Here is a 14,122-nt window from a genome sequence, read left to right as displayed (position 1 = left end):
TGGAGGCCGGATGCCACTATGGATCCTGAGGCCTGAGGGTCCCCTCACTTTTCCTCATGGGTGCACCGGCTCTGCCAGAAAGCCTCTCTCCCCACCCACTGTTACACCGATTTCAATCGTGGAAAATGAAACCCAACGTAACAGTATGGTTAAAGGTAAAGGGACCCCTATTAGGTCCAGTCGTGACCGACTCTGGGGTTGTGGCGCTCATCTCGCTTTATTGGCCGAGGGAGCCGGCGTACAGCTTCTGGGTCATGTGGCCAGCATGACTAAGCCGCTTCTGGCGAACCAGAGCAGCGCATGGAAACGCCGTTTACCTTCCCACCGGAGCGGTACCTATTTATCTACTTGCACTTTGACGTGCTTTCGAACTGCTAGGTTGGCAGGAGCAGGGACCGAGCAACGGGAGCTCACCCCATCACGGGGATTCGAACCGCCGACCTTCTGATCAGCAAGACCTGCGTCCCAACAGTATGGTTAGGCAATAATAATAATAATAATTTATTATTTGTACCCCGCCCATCTGGCTGGGCTTCCCCAGCCACTCTGGGCAGCTTCCAACAAAATATTAAAATACCGTAATACATCAAACATTAAAAGCTTCCCTAAACAGGGCTGCCTCCAGATGTCTTCTAAAAGTTTGGTAGTTATTTTTCTCTTTGACATCTGGTGAGAGGGCGTTCCACAGGGCGAGTGCCTGGTTCTCTGTAACTTGGCTTCTCACAGTGAGGGAACCGCCAGAAGGCCCTCGGCGCTGGACCTCAGTGTCCGGGTATAACAATGCGGGTGGAGACGCTCCTTCAGATATACTGGACCGAGGCCGTTTAGGGCTTTAAAGGTCAGCACCAACACTTTGAATTGTGCTCAGAAACGTACTGGGAGCCAATGTAGGTCTTTCAAGACCAGAGTTATGTTGTCTCGGCGGCCACTCCCAGTCACCACTCTGGCGGCCGCATTCTGGATTAGTTGTAGTTTCCGGGTAACCTTCAATGGGAGCCCCACGTAGAGCGCATTGCAGTAATCCAAGCAGGAGATAACCAGAGCAACCCACTCATAAAATCAAACAACGTAATTATTATTTATTTGGACCTGGGTAGTATTCAAGCACGTCACATGTCCCTGTCTTTGGACAGAGCTAGATCCTGAATTTATGCCAATTGTTTCTTGACAGGAATTGTACTGTCAAGAACTGTCGCTGAAAAATGCAGAACTGCCCTGTGGGGTTAATAATATACGCACTCAAGAACAATTTCTTTTGTCCCTGTGGAAGCATATCTATTAAAAGTCATTATCGCTTTTGTGCTAGAAGGACTACGTGTTCATGAATGAAATTCCTGAACCTTCTGTACTTCTCTTTGGTGGCAATGAAAAATAGCTAGTACCAAAACTTTCCAGTCCTTCTGAGACTGTTAATATGTTTGTTTGCTCCCTCACACTTACCGGTAACCATTCGGGACCAGAAGATACTGATCTGAGCATTTCAGATAATCCACAAATTTCTCCCACCCTCAAGATTTCTAAGAGTTGTGTTATTTTTAAGCTTCAAGTCAACTGGTCATGGCAGGTGTTTTCCATTTAAGAGTGAATATAGATGCAATATTTAACAAGGGAGCACAGCAGGTTCATCATCCATGGTGTTAATTCTGGCTTTGCAACTTGTAGAAAGTCAAACACAGGCTCAGCTGCCAATCATGGCTTCCCCACCAGTCATGTATTAGATAGCCAGTCCTGCTTCTATTCCAAAGTGCCGTATTTACCAATACAGTGGTGCCTCGCAAGACGAAAAGAATCCGTTCTGTGATTCTCTTCGTCTAGCGGTTTTTTTCGTCTTGCGAAGCAAGCCCATTGAAGGATTAGCGGCTTAGCGCTATTAGCGGCTTTTAGAGGCTTTTAGCGGCTTATCTGCTGATCGGATCAGCTGATAAGCAGCTTAGCGGCTTAGAAAAGGGGGGGGGAGGGGAAAAAAACCAGCAGGAACTCGCAAGACAATGTCGTCTTGCGAAGCAAGCCCATAGGAGATTCGTTTTGCGAAGCACCTCCAAAATGGAAAACTCTTTCGTCTAGCGAGTTTTCCATCTTGCGAGGCATTCGTCTTGCGGGGCACCACTGTAACTGTATGAATACATCCACACCCAATCTTACTTTAAAAGGTCCACAGATACGGTTGCAAAATTCCTGTGAGAATTGAGGTGGCTTCCTCTTGAGTCAGCCATAATGCAAGCGTGCAAAAACCACCCCTCAAAAACATGACCCCAAGGCAGAGGAACATACAACTGCACTCACAGTGATGAGGGTATTTCGACAAGGGACCCACTGGTCTTAAAATGTCATGTCGGTCTTTTTCCTTAATAGATTATTTTCTAAAAGGAAATGCAATATACGGTGGAGAGCTCAGGACAGGGAATCTCTTTCTGGAACAGATCAGGGATACACACCAAGGATATAGTCAGTCATGAATGATTTATCATTTGGATTTAGTAAGTAAGATTCCCCTTGCTTTTGTTTGAGCGAGGTGTCATTACAGTGGTACCTTGGGTTAAGAACTTAATTTGTTCTGGATGTCCGTTCTTAACCTGAAACCGTTCTTAACCTGAAGCACCACTTTAGCTAATAGGGCCTCCTGCTGCCGCCATGCTATTTCTGTTCTCATCCTGAAGTAAAGTTCTTAACCCGAGGTACTATTTCTGGGTTAGCGGAGTCTGTAACCTGAAGCGTGTGTAACCTGAGGTATCACTGTATTTTGATACCAGTAAAAAGGTAAAGGGACCCCTGACAGTTAAGTCCAGTCACGAACGACTCTGGGGTTGTGGTGCTCATCTCGCTTTACAGGCTGAGGGAGCCAGCGTTTGTCCGCTTCGCAGACAGTTTTTCCGGGTCATGTGGCCAGCATGACTAAGCCGCTTCTGGCGAACCAGAGCAGCACACGGAAACACTGTTTACCTTCCCGCCAGAGCGGTACCTATTTGTCTACTTGCACTTTTTGGCGTGCTTTCAAACTGCAAGGTTGGCAGGAGCAGGGACCGAACAACGGGAGCTCACCCCGTCGTGGGGATTCGAACCGCCGACCTTTTGATTCGCAAGCGCCCTGGGCTAAGTGGTTTAGACCACAGCGCCCCCCGCGTCCCTTTGATACCAGTACAGTATATTAAAAATGTTTGGGGACATGGCTGGAGTACAGTGGTAAGACATCTCTGGGTAGCGCTGAGACAAATGCAGCGCTTGCTTGCCAGTCCAAGTAGGGAAACCTGGGCTAGCAGAGTCCAACATCCAACTCTGTAGAAAGTAGCTTCCTATGTTCCTACAGTGGGTGGTGCTGTGGGTTAAACCACAGAACCTAGGACTTGCCAATCAGAAGGTTGGCGGTTCGAATCCCCACGACGGGGTGAGCTCCCGTTGCTCGGTCTCAGCTCCTGCCAACCTAGCAGTTTGAAAGCACATCAGTGCAAGTAGATAAATAGATACCGCTCAGGCGGGAAGGTAAACGGCGTTTCCATGACCCGGAAGCTGTACGCCAGCGATATGAGCGCCACAACCCCAGAGTCGGTCACGACTGGACCTCATGGTCAGGGGTCCCTTTACCTTTATGTTCCTACAGTCTGATTAATCCATTGCCTTGGTTTAATTATTTTCAAATGCAAACACAATAATTAAAAAAAAAGGCCCTGGCTAACTCCAGCCAGTGACCAGCATCCAACAACGAAATAAGTAGCTGATGGAAAATAACCCAGGCTGACTTTTTAAAAAGCATGTGTAATGGTCTATATATAAACAGACAGCATATGCAATTAACCTGCCTTCTAGGTTGCCTCCGGCAGATAAACAGGTTGGCTTAAAAAACTTCTACAACAGGATACATTTGCCCTGAGAACTGGGAAGTCTAAGGTTTTAGCCTTTTGGTTTTAGCATTTACTATAATCTTCAGGTCAAGTTACTGAAACTGCGTTTGGGAGTTGGGTGTGGGATAGCTTTTGACACACTATAGAGGCTTCTCAGCTTCCTTACTCCCAATCCTCAGAAGGCTGAATTGTTGTTTTAATTGAAACATCAGCTGCTTTTTAATGTTTGTTACTGCCGATCAAAATATAACTAGGTTTTAGAATCGTAGAATCATAGAGTTGGAAGAGACCACAAGGGCCATCGAGTCCAACCCCCTGCCAAGCAGGAAACACCACCAGAGCACTCCTGACATATGGTTGTCAAGCCTCTGCTTAAAGACCTCCAAAGTAGGAGACTCCACCACACTCCTTGGCAGCAAATTCCACTGTCGAACAGCTCTTACTGTCAGGAAGTTCTTCCTAATGTTTAGGTGGAATCTTCTTTCTTGTAGTTTGGATCCATTGCTCCGTGTCCGCTTCTCCGGAGCAGCAGAAAACAACCTTTCTCCTTCCTCTATGTGACATCCTTTTATATATTTGAACATGGCTATCATATCACCCCTTAACCTCCTCTTCTCTAGGCTAAACATGCCCAGCTCCCTTACCCGTTCCTCATAGGTTTTGGGGCTACTTACTACATTTCTTATCAGTGGTTTAGGTTTTTGGGCTGCCTAGTGGACAGGAATATGGGCAAGAAGTAGAACAGAGTAATTTTCTTTTCTTTTCAAAGTGCCCTTCAAGAAATAGTAAGTTTCGGATCTCACTGGCCTGTTTGTTCCATCTGTCTTTCTGCATTAGCTGGTTGGCGCTTGATAAGGGTTTTGGGTTGCCAAAGATTCTCTGGAAAAGCAGCAACAGCAACAGAGGAGGAGTTATGAGGGCCACTCCAAACTGTGACGGTGAACAGATAAAAGACGTTGACTTCTCCACCCTACCGGTCCTTATCCAGTCCCCTTCAGAGAAATATACCAGCAGCCCTAGTAGCTTTAGCAATGCAAGAGTCTGGTAGCAAATTGCTTTGTAGAATCATATTCATTATCTGGGCGCCAGATTCTGTGTACAAATCTGTAGACGCAGACCATCGCCCAACTCAAAATAGTCCGGCACAGTGGCGTAGCGTGGGGGGTGCAGGGGGGGCCGGCTGCACCGGGCGCAACATCTGGGGGTTAGGGTTAGGGTGTTTTAACTGTGTGCTTTTATTTGTTTTTAGTTCTTATCTGTTTTAATTATCAGTTTTTATCCATCCATTATCCGTGTTTAATCTTGTATTTTTTCCCGATGTTTTATCCTATGCTTGTTTCTTTGTCCTTATTTGCTCTAACAATTATTGGTAAAAAAAAATATCCTAACTGCTACTTTATTTATATTTTTTGTTTGTTTGTTTGTTTCGTTTGTTTTTTATCCTGGTCTGTGACCGTAATAAAGTTCATTCATATTCATTTTATATTGGTCATTCCGTTTGCTGTAATTCCACCGGGGTGCTACTGATGGGAGGGTCAAAGCACATGTTTTGCATGCAAAATGTCCTCTCCCCAGTCCCCAGAAACTGCATGCAGGGCTGGAAAAGATGCCAGTCTGACTGGCAATATGGAGCTGGATGAGCCAATCGCTCTGGGACCCGTTCTGGGGGCTGGGATCGGGGGAAGCTCGGTCTTCCCCCACCCGCAGCCTCGCAAGCTCCGAGAGCGATGGCGAACGTGCACGCACCATCGCCATCACTCTCCGACCTATTCTGGGGCTGGGGTCGGGGGAAGCTCTGGCTTCCCCCACCCCCAGCCCCGCAAGCTCCGGGAGCGATGGCGAAGGTGTGCTCATCTTCGCCAGCGCTCTCCGATCTGCTCGGGGGGCTGGGGAAGCTTGGGCTTCCCCCACCCCAGCCCTGCGCCTGGGGGGGGGGGAAATAATTTTTTCCCCTTTATTCCCCCCCCAAAAAAATCTAGGTGCGTCCTATGGGCCGGTGCGTCCTATAGGGCGAAAAATACGGTATACTATTCCTCATGTCTGCAATGGAATTTTTTCTCCAGTGAAAAATCTCCCCTATCCTCGCCTTTCCCCGCTTTGCAGAGCTAGCAGGTGAGTTTAGGGCAGGCGTAGGCAAACTCGGCCCTCCAGATGTTTTGGGACTACAACTCCCATCATCCCTAGCTAACAGGGCCAGTGGTCAGGGATGATGGGAATTGTAGTCTCAACACATCTGGAGGGCCGAGTTTGCCTATGCCTGGTTTAGGTGGGATGAATCACAGAAGGAAAAGAGTCAAAACCATATCCCAGAGCATCACCTCTCTGATCTGCAGGGCAGAGCGTCCCTACAGGGTTGTGAATGAGCAAAAAAACCCAAACAGCCAGATATACTTATCAAGCCTATAATGTTTCTGTCTGGCCCTCAGCCCTGAGTGGGATTGAATCCAGAAACAGAATGCTGGTAGAGCCATTATATTCTGAATGATTTCCTGCAGCAATTAAGGTTTGATGTAGGGAAAAAATTGGGGGGGGGGGAGAGAGAGGGAGGGAGGGAAGCATATTGTTATGTTTCAAGCCACGGAAATACAGTAGCCGCTGCAATTTTCTGTGAAGTCTGTAACTTGAGACGTTGCCTTGCTGCAGCGACGAGCCGCGATAGCAGACCCACAGGGATGTCTGAACTGGTTTTCAAACCTAGGCATTGCCAAAATACAATCAAGATTTGCTTGATGACAAGCCTGTAACATTCCGTAATTGACAGAACACATGCAAAGGGCAAGAAAACAGAGACAAGGCAGATATGTCTGCTTCGAGGGTGGAAAGACTTTGGAAGAAGCTGTCACGAACTGGCCGTTACTAAAATGCTCTGTAGCTTATTGTTATCGGGACACTTAATTTCACATCTTCATTTCTGTACAGTAAAATGTCAAGATGACTTTCCTCTTACTTACTTTCCGTAGCCAACCCCCAAAAAATCACTTTCGTTTAACTCTCTGCTTAATAAGGTCTTTGCTGGGAAATTTAACCTGTGCTGACGTCGCAAGGTTGAGTGTTGTGTTTGCTGAAGGCAGGGTGAAACTATATGTGACACAGCTATTTCCCTGATCTAAAATTTGCCCTCCCAAACCTGCTATTTGAGCCTGACGTTGCACCTTCCTATTTTCACCCTGTGAAGATAATAAGGGGTTTTCTGTTATGTTTTGCAAGGGGTGGGGGGATTAAATCAGGGAATCATAGAATCATAGAATCATAGAGTTGGAAGAGACCACAAGGGCCATCGAGTCCAACCCCCTGCCAAGCAGGAAACACCATGGGAGAAAAGGATCAGACCCCCCCTCCCCCCAGTGCCAATTCCTTAATCAAAGCTTACAGTCTCCTATAGCTGCTTTGAAGTTAACACAATAAACAAGCTGAATGCATGTGGAAAATTCGGATCACGCCTTGTCTGGCCCTTCCATTCCAGAGATATGGCATTTTGTCGCACAATGGCGGCAGTAGATGCTATTATTTAAAAATTCTTCCGTTTTCCCTTTTATTTTATCTGCCCTGTGGATCCCATCCCCTAGCTTTGGGGTATCTCAAATTGAGGGTTTTACGTAAATGTGACCTCTGGTTCAAGCACCAGAGCACATTGAGAAATGACGGAAAATGTTTCAAATGGAATGACACCTTGCTCAAATGGAAGAGGCCACTGGAACAAATTTTAGCATACATGTGTGCTTATATCCAGTTATATAGAATCTTGGTCCTCCGGCTGAAACTTGTAGTACAGCCATACCTTGGTTCTTGAACAGAATGGGTTCCAAAAGTCCATTCGACTCCCGGTACTGTTAAAAAACCAAGACGCGGTTTCCAATTGGCTGCAGGAGGTAACCCCATTCCCACCCCACACCCTGACGACCTGTGAGCCCCAATGCGTTCTCCTATTTTTAAATCAAACTTAAGCTTTTGCTTTAACCGCTGAGCAAATTCTCTCACGCCAAGTCTAAAAATGGACAAAGGTGGTGTGAATTGCTCTTGTGATAATCTCTATCCATATGATGGGCATATACCGTATTTTTTGCTCTATAAGACTCACTTTTTCCCTCCTAAAAAGTAAGGGGAAATGTGTGTGGAGCAAATGCAGGCTGCGCAGCTATCCCAGAAGCCAGAACAGCAAGAGGGATTGCTGCTTTCGCTGCACAGCGATCCCTCTTGCTGTTCTGGCTTCTGAGATTCAGAATATTTTTTTTCTTGTTTTCCTCCTCCAAGTCTTGTGGTCTGGTGCGTCTTATAGAGTGAAAAATACGGTACTAAAATCAGACAGCAGCAGGATCCAGGTGTTTTTATTATTTTGATGAGAGAACACACTATCGCCTTTCTGCAGCTAATAATCGCTTTTGCAATGCATTGTTAAAACATGGGTTGCTTATTATTTTTCACTTGTCGTTTCCTTTGCTGAAAGTGTCCATCTGCTGATAAGCACTTGTTTCTAGGCCTACTCTCCAGCTCAGTGATGGTCAAACTTGGCCCTCCAGCTGTTTTTTGACTACAACTCCCATCAACTCTAGCTAACAGGACCAGTGGTCAGGGATGATGGGAACTGTAGTCCCAAAACAGCTGGAGGGCCAATTCTATGATTTTAAGCACTTACTACATTCAGGTTTTCCCTTGCTGTGTTTGAGGCAGGCATAAATGTCATAAAGCACATTTCATGACATAATTTATATCCAGCCCAAGTTAAGTACTGAGTGGTAGTTGAGGGGAACGACAAAGTGAGTTTGTTTTCTGCTGCTTTTATATCGATTGAGATTAATGCGCCTGAACTCTCTGCTGCGTTATGTTGCAGAATTGGCACCAGCATAGATTTATTAAGACTTTCCTTTGGAGGAAGGCTTTATGGGAGATGGAAGACTTGAGAGGCTATATACTAAACTGCAATCAATCTGATGCAACAGCCCTATAGCATGTGGGGGAACAACAGCCAGTCTCTAAATTTGCACGTCATGGGTTAGGCCAGGGGTCAGCAAACTTACCGCGCCTCGGGCCGGTGTCTCCAGCGCCAATTGGGCAGCGGGCTGGAGGGCGGGGGAGCGCGTGCCCATATGCTATTTCCAGCGCACTTCCGGGTCAGAGGAGCACCGGAAATAGCTTGTGCGCATGTGCACGGGCCTCCTCCGACCCGGATGTGCACCAGAAATAACGCTTGTGCATGTGCAAATAACCCTTGTGCATGCGCAAATAACGCATGAGCACAAGCTACTTCCGGTGCTCCTCCGACCCGGAAGTGGGCAGTGGCACAGTGCAGGTAAGAGCGGGCGGCAGGGGTCGCCACAGGCCAGATAAACGAGTCCCCCGGGCCTTATCCGGCCCGCGGCCCTTAGTTTGCGGACCCCTGGGTTAGGCAGCAAGGCACTCAAAACCACTTGCCACTGTAACAACAGCAACCAGTTCTGATCTTGAATGGATGACAACCACCGGAACATGCTGCCCGAGAGGACTAAATTCTCGCTGAGATGCTAAACCTATACCTGTGTCTGAGGATGTACCACAACAGACCGAAATTTGCATGGCGAAATGCCCTGCCACGCATTTCTGCCCTCCAAATCCCTGGACCTGGAAAACCAGCTGCCGGGGAGGAGAATTCCAGCAGAATATTCTCCCTGATATACCAGTTTTCTATCTGCAGGTGACTTTTAAACATGCCCCCACCAGTAGGAAACAGGACAGTGTCTCAAGCCCCTCTGTGCCTTTTTGGCTGCCACACAAAGTTTTCTGAAAATCCCAGGATTTGGCATGAGGATATTTTTTGCAAGGACAGCAATACTGCGCTATAATCTTTTTCCCCAGCATACTCTGTTATACTGGGAGTTGAAGAAGGGAAGGTTTCTTCTAAGTTTCCCGTAAGAAAGACTTATCTGTTTACGATTGAGAGCAGCCAGCATTCTGTCCCTGTAATTAGATTGCATATTCTTGGAGTCACGCATCCCTCTCGGTCTTGCGTAAATCACTCTCTATAGCTCTATAGTTCTGGGCAGCTGCTGCATAGGAGATGACATCCCATCACCACATTAATAAGCTTCACTGCCAGGCCTATTTTATTGAGTTTACTGGTCTCTGCTTTCTGTCACCAAAGCACTGTGCAAGCCAGCCGATAACTCCTCTGGCAGGCTTGGCCTCGACTGCGACAGCACATAGCCTGTTTTCGTACGGTGTTTCCACTATGAATATGCATTTAAAAGCGGACCGTGTAGCAAAAGCTATGGGGAAAGGGATGGGGAAATTCACTAGATAAGTGTGGGATAACAACTCCTTGGCGCAAGATTGGGCAAGAGATGTTGGACACAATATAATGTTTGAAGACTGGAAAAGGTTGTGGAGGAAAGGGGTTAAGTTCACTGCATGCACGGTGTTAAAGGAAAATGTTATGAAAATGATGTACAGTGGTGCCCCGCAAGACGAATGCCTCGCAAGACGGAAAACTCGCTAGACGAAAGAGTTTTCCGTTTTGGAGGTGCTTCGCAAAACGAATCTCCTATGGGGTTGCTTCGCAAGACGACAATGTCTTGCGAGTTCCTGCTGTTTTTTTCCCTTCCCCCCTTTTTCTAAGCCGCTAAGCCGCTTATCAGCTGATCCGACCAGCAGATAAGCTGCTAAAAGCCTCTAAAAGCCGCTATTAGCGCTAATCCGCTAATTCTTCAATGGGCTTGCTTCGCAAGACAAAAAAAACCGCTAGACGAAGAGAATCACAGAACGGATTCTTTTCGTCTTGCGAGACACCACTGTATAGATGGTACTTAATCCCTGTAAAATTAGCAACGATTTACCATAAGACTGATAACCTATGTTGGAAATGTAAAGAAAAAGAAGGTACTTTTTATCATATGTGGTGAACCTGCGCCAAGGTGAAAGACTTCTGGGAAAAGATATATAATGAATTGAAAAAAATGTTGAAATATACATTTATTAAGAAACCAGAAGCCTTTCTACTTGGAATAATAGATTTGGAATTGCCCCCAAAAGATGTTAGATTGTTTTTGTATGCCACAACTGCAGCTAGAATTTTGCTGGCCAAAAATTGGAAATTACAAGAAGTACCAACAGTGGAGGAATGGAGGAAGGATGAAGATGATGGAATTTTCGGAGCTAGCAGACCTGACCGGAAGTGTCAGTGACCAGAGGAACACCAAGAGGAGTGGAAGAAATTCAAAGACTACTTAGCTAAATATCTTAAGATAATATAAACAGAATTACTTGCGAGTACCAAATAGGCCTAGGATTTGAAAATATTATGTTAAAGTTACAAAATGAAAAGAAAGTAAGATGTTAATTGACCAAGTATGTGAAAATAGTTTTGGAAAACTGTTACAATGATTTATATGGAAACTCAGCCAGGGGGATTCGAGAAAGTCACTTAACAATGTTAACAAAAGTGGAATTACTATAATCAGGATAAAAGTTTGTTGGTTTCTTTTTTAAATTTTCTTTTTCCTATCTGTTTGTTATAAATTTGGAAAATTAATTTTAAAATTTGAAAAAAACACACACAAAAACAACTCATTGGCGCAGAATTGTCTAACCTCCCCACAAGCAAATCAGAATGAATGATCAAAATATAGCTAATGCTGTCTAACCACCTTGCAAACTTTGCACCAACAAATCAGAGTGTATGCTCAATTGAACAGATTGCCTGAAGCACCTGTTGTCCTTGGTGGCTGCCATTTATATTTTTTGGGACAGTGGTTGGACTGACTGGAAATGAAGTGTAGGCCAACCAACAGCCCACCTTCTTTCTTGTCATTCTCTACTGGAATCCCTGTTGTGTTGGGGTGGGTCTGTGTGTGGGTGTTTTTTGGGGGAATGGTGTATATTGCTTTCCTTATTATTTATTATTATTTTGGTGATGAGCAACCCCCCCATATGGTGGTGGGGTATTCCCTGTTTGTTTTCCCCTGTGTTTTGGTAGTTCGGGGCATTGTGTGTGTTTTGCCAGTTTGAGCACTGCCTATCCTTCTTCTTGGGAGAAAAGCACTGACAAACCTAGACAGCATCTTAAAAAGCAGAGACATCACCTTGCTGACAAAGGTCCGTATAGTTAAAGCTATGGTTTTCCCAGTAGTGGTGTATGGAAGTGAGAGCTGGACCATAAAGAAGGCTGATCGCCGAAGAATGGATGCTTTTGAATTATGGTGCTGGAGGAGACTCTTGAGAGTCCCATGGACTGCAAGAAGATCAAACCTATCCATTCTGAAGGAAATCAGCCCTGAGTGCTCACTGGAAGGACAGATCGTGAAGCTGAGGCTCCAAGACTTTGGCCACCTCATGAGAAGAGAAGACTCCCTGGAAAAGACCCTGATGTTGGGAAAGAGGGAGGGCACAAGGACAGAGGACGAGATGGTGGGACAGTGTTCTTGAAGCTGCCAGCATGAGTTTGACCAAACTGCGGGAGGCAGTGGAAGACAGGAATGCCTGGCGTGCTCTGGTCCCTGGGGTCATGAAGAGTCGGACACGACTAAATGACTAAACAACAACAACATTCTTCTTCTGTGAAATGGGTACATTTTTTGGTGACTCTGATGGTTCCTTATATTTCCGGAATGTTCCGCCCTTGAGCCTGAAAAGATCGTGGAGCCCTGTCTCAGTCTGAGGGAAGTACTGGCCTGAGAGACAGTATCGTCCTTCCACAAAGTTCCCATTTTGTCCAAAGCAGTTTTAAAGGGATGGCTTCTCAACGGTTGCCAAACAAAGGAGATGGAATTGCGTCTCTACTGACCCCAAGAACTCAAGATATCAGCTCTATAGCGGGGGAACTCCAAAAAGAACTGTAAAAGCAAACATTTTGGGTTCTCAAGTGGGCTCAAAAGCCATGCTGCTAAATGTTGAACTTATTGAATGATTATTCTTTTCATGTCAGCACAGTGCCCTCAGGTTCCAGCAGCCAGGCTTCCGATTTCTGAAATTGTTTAGTTTGCCGTCACCCGCCTGTACATTAAAGCAGCAACAGGGCAATGGTTCAGAATTTAAACCCATAATGAGGCAACTGGCTCGTTTTGTAGCTTTTCATCTCAGCATGAGCTTTGATCTCATTAAGACAACAGTTCATAGCATCAAATCCTTCTAAATTATTCTTCGCCACCCTGCTTTTCAAAATGGAGTGTTTGTTTCTTAAGGCACGCCGGTCCTGCGTTTAACAAGCTTTTTTCGAGTGCATAAGAAAATGCCTTAACAGTTAAATCTCAGTTGCAGCCCACAGGGATTTGAAGAACCATTATCCAGAAAAGGGGCAGGCCCCACAACTAGTCATCTAAGGTTTTTAAAAGAATAGCAATGGATTTCTTACAGGGGTCAAAGCAAAGTGCCACATTTTTTTCTGGTGGGAACCAGAATAGATCCAGAATTATTAAGTACAGTGGTACCTCGGTTTACAAACTTAATCCATTCCAGAAGTCCGTTCTTAAACCGGGGTGCGCTTTCCCTAATGAGGCCTCTCGCCGCTGGTGCCCTTCCGCCATTCGCCTTCCATTCTTACACCAAGGTAAAGTTTGCAAACCAGGACGCTACTTCCAGTTTTGCAGAGTTCATAAACCAGATCGTTCGTAAACAGGACTGTTCTTAAACGGAAGTACCACTGTATTGCTGGGTGTTGAGAATTCATTTCTAGAGACACGGTGCTGGTATCTCATTTATGTACAGGGCATGTGAACACATGCGCGGTTTCTGCAGGAAACAGCTGTCCCTATGTAAAACTGGGGGGGATGGGGACGGACTGCTTGTCACTATTGTGGCTGAGTGGCTAACCGTGTGCATATATAGCAGGGAATCTATTTTCACTGTGTATGGAGAAATGCGTCTCTGTGTGCAGCAGGGACAGGTGAGAAGGCCAACACCACAAATATAGTGTTTTGCTTTGGCCCATAGGAGTTAGGTTACCTGTTTAATATTTTTATGCCTTTCCCCTAGCATCAAGACATACTCACGGAAGTCTACAGAAGCCGTGCCAAAGCCCAGCGACAACAGGAGTGTGTCAACAGATAACCAAACACAATGGTATGTTTCCGAACACAATTCAAAGTGTTGGTGCTGACCTTTAAAGCCGTAAATGGCCTCGGTCCAGTATACCTGAAGGAGCATCTCCACATCCATCGTTCTGCCCGGACGCTGAGGTCCAGCTCCGAGGACTTTCTGGCGGTACCCTCATTGTGAGAAGTGAGGTAACAGGGAACCAGGCAGAGGGCCTTCTTGGTGGTGGCCCCCGCCCTGTGGAACGCCCTCCCTTCAGATGTGAAGGAAATAAGCAGCTATCTTAT

General features: G+C 46.0%; 1 protein-coding gene across 2 annotated transcripts in view; it reads right to left on the bottom strand.

Moving 5' to 3' along the window:
- The window catches only part of PARM1 (prostate androgen-regulated mucin-like protein 1), a 42,453-nt gene that overhangs the window by 13,137 nt on the left and 15,194 nt on the right, over positions 1–14,122 (bottom strand). The gene's annotated exons all lie outside the window — the stretch shown is intronic.

Source organism: Podarcis vaucheri (genome assembly GCF_965113315.1).
Source record: "Podarcis vaucheri genome assembly, chromosome: 13".
In the NCBI taxonomy this organism is placed as follows: Eukaryota; Metazoa; Chordata; class Lepidosauria; order Squamata; family Lacertidae; genus Podarcis; species Podarcis vaucheri.
This window is presented reverse-complemented; position numbering and strand designations above follow the sequence as displayed.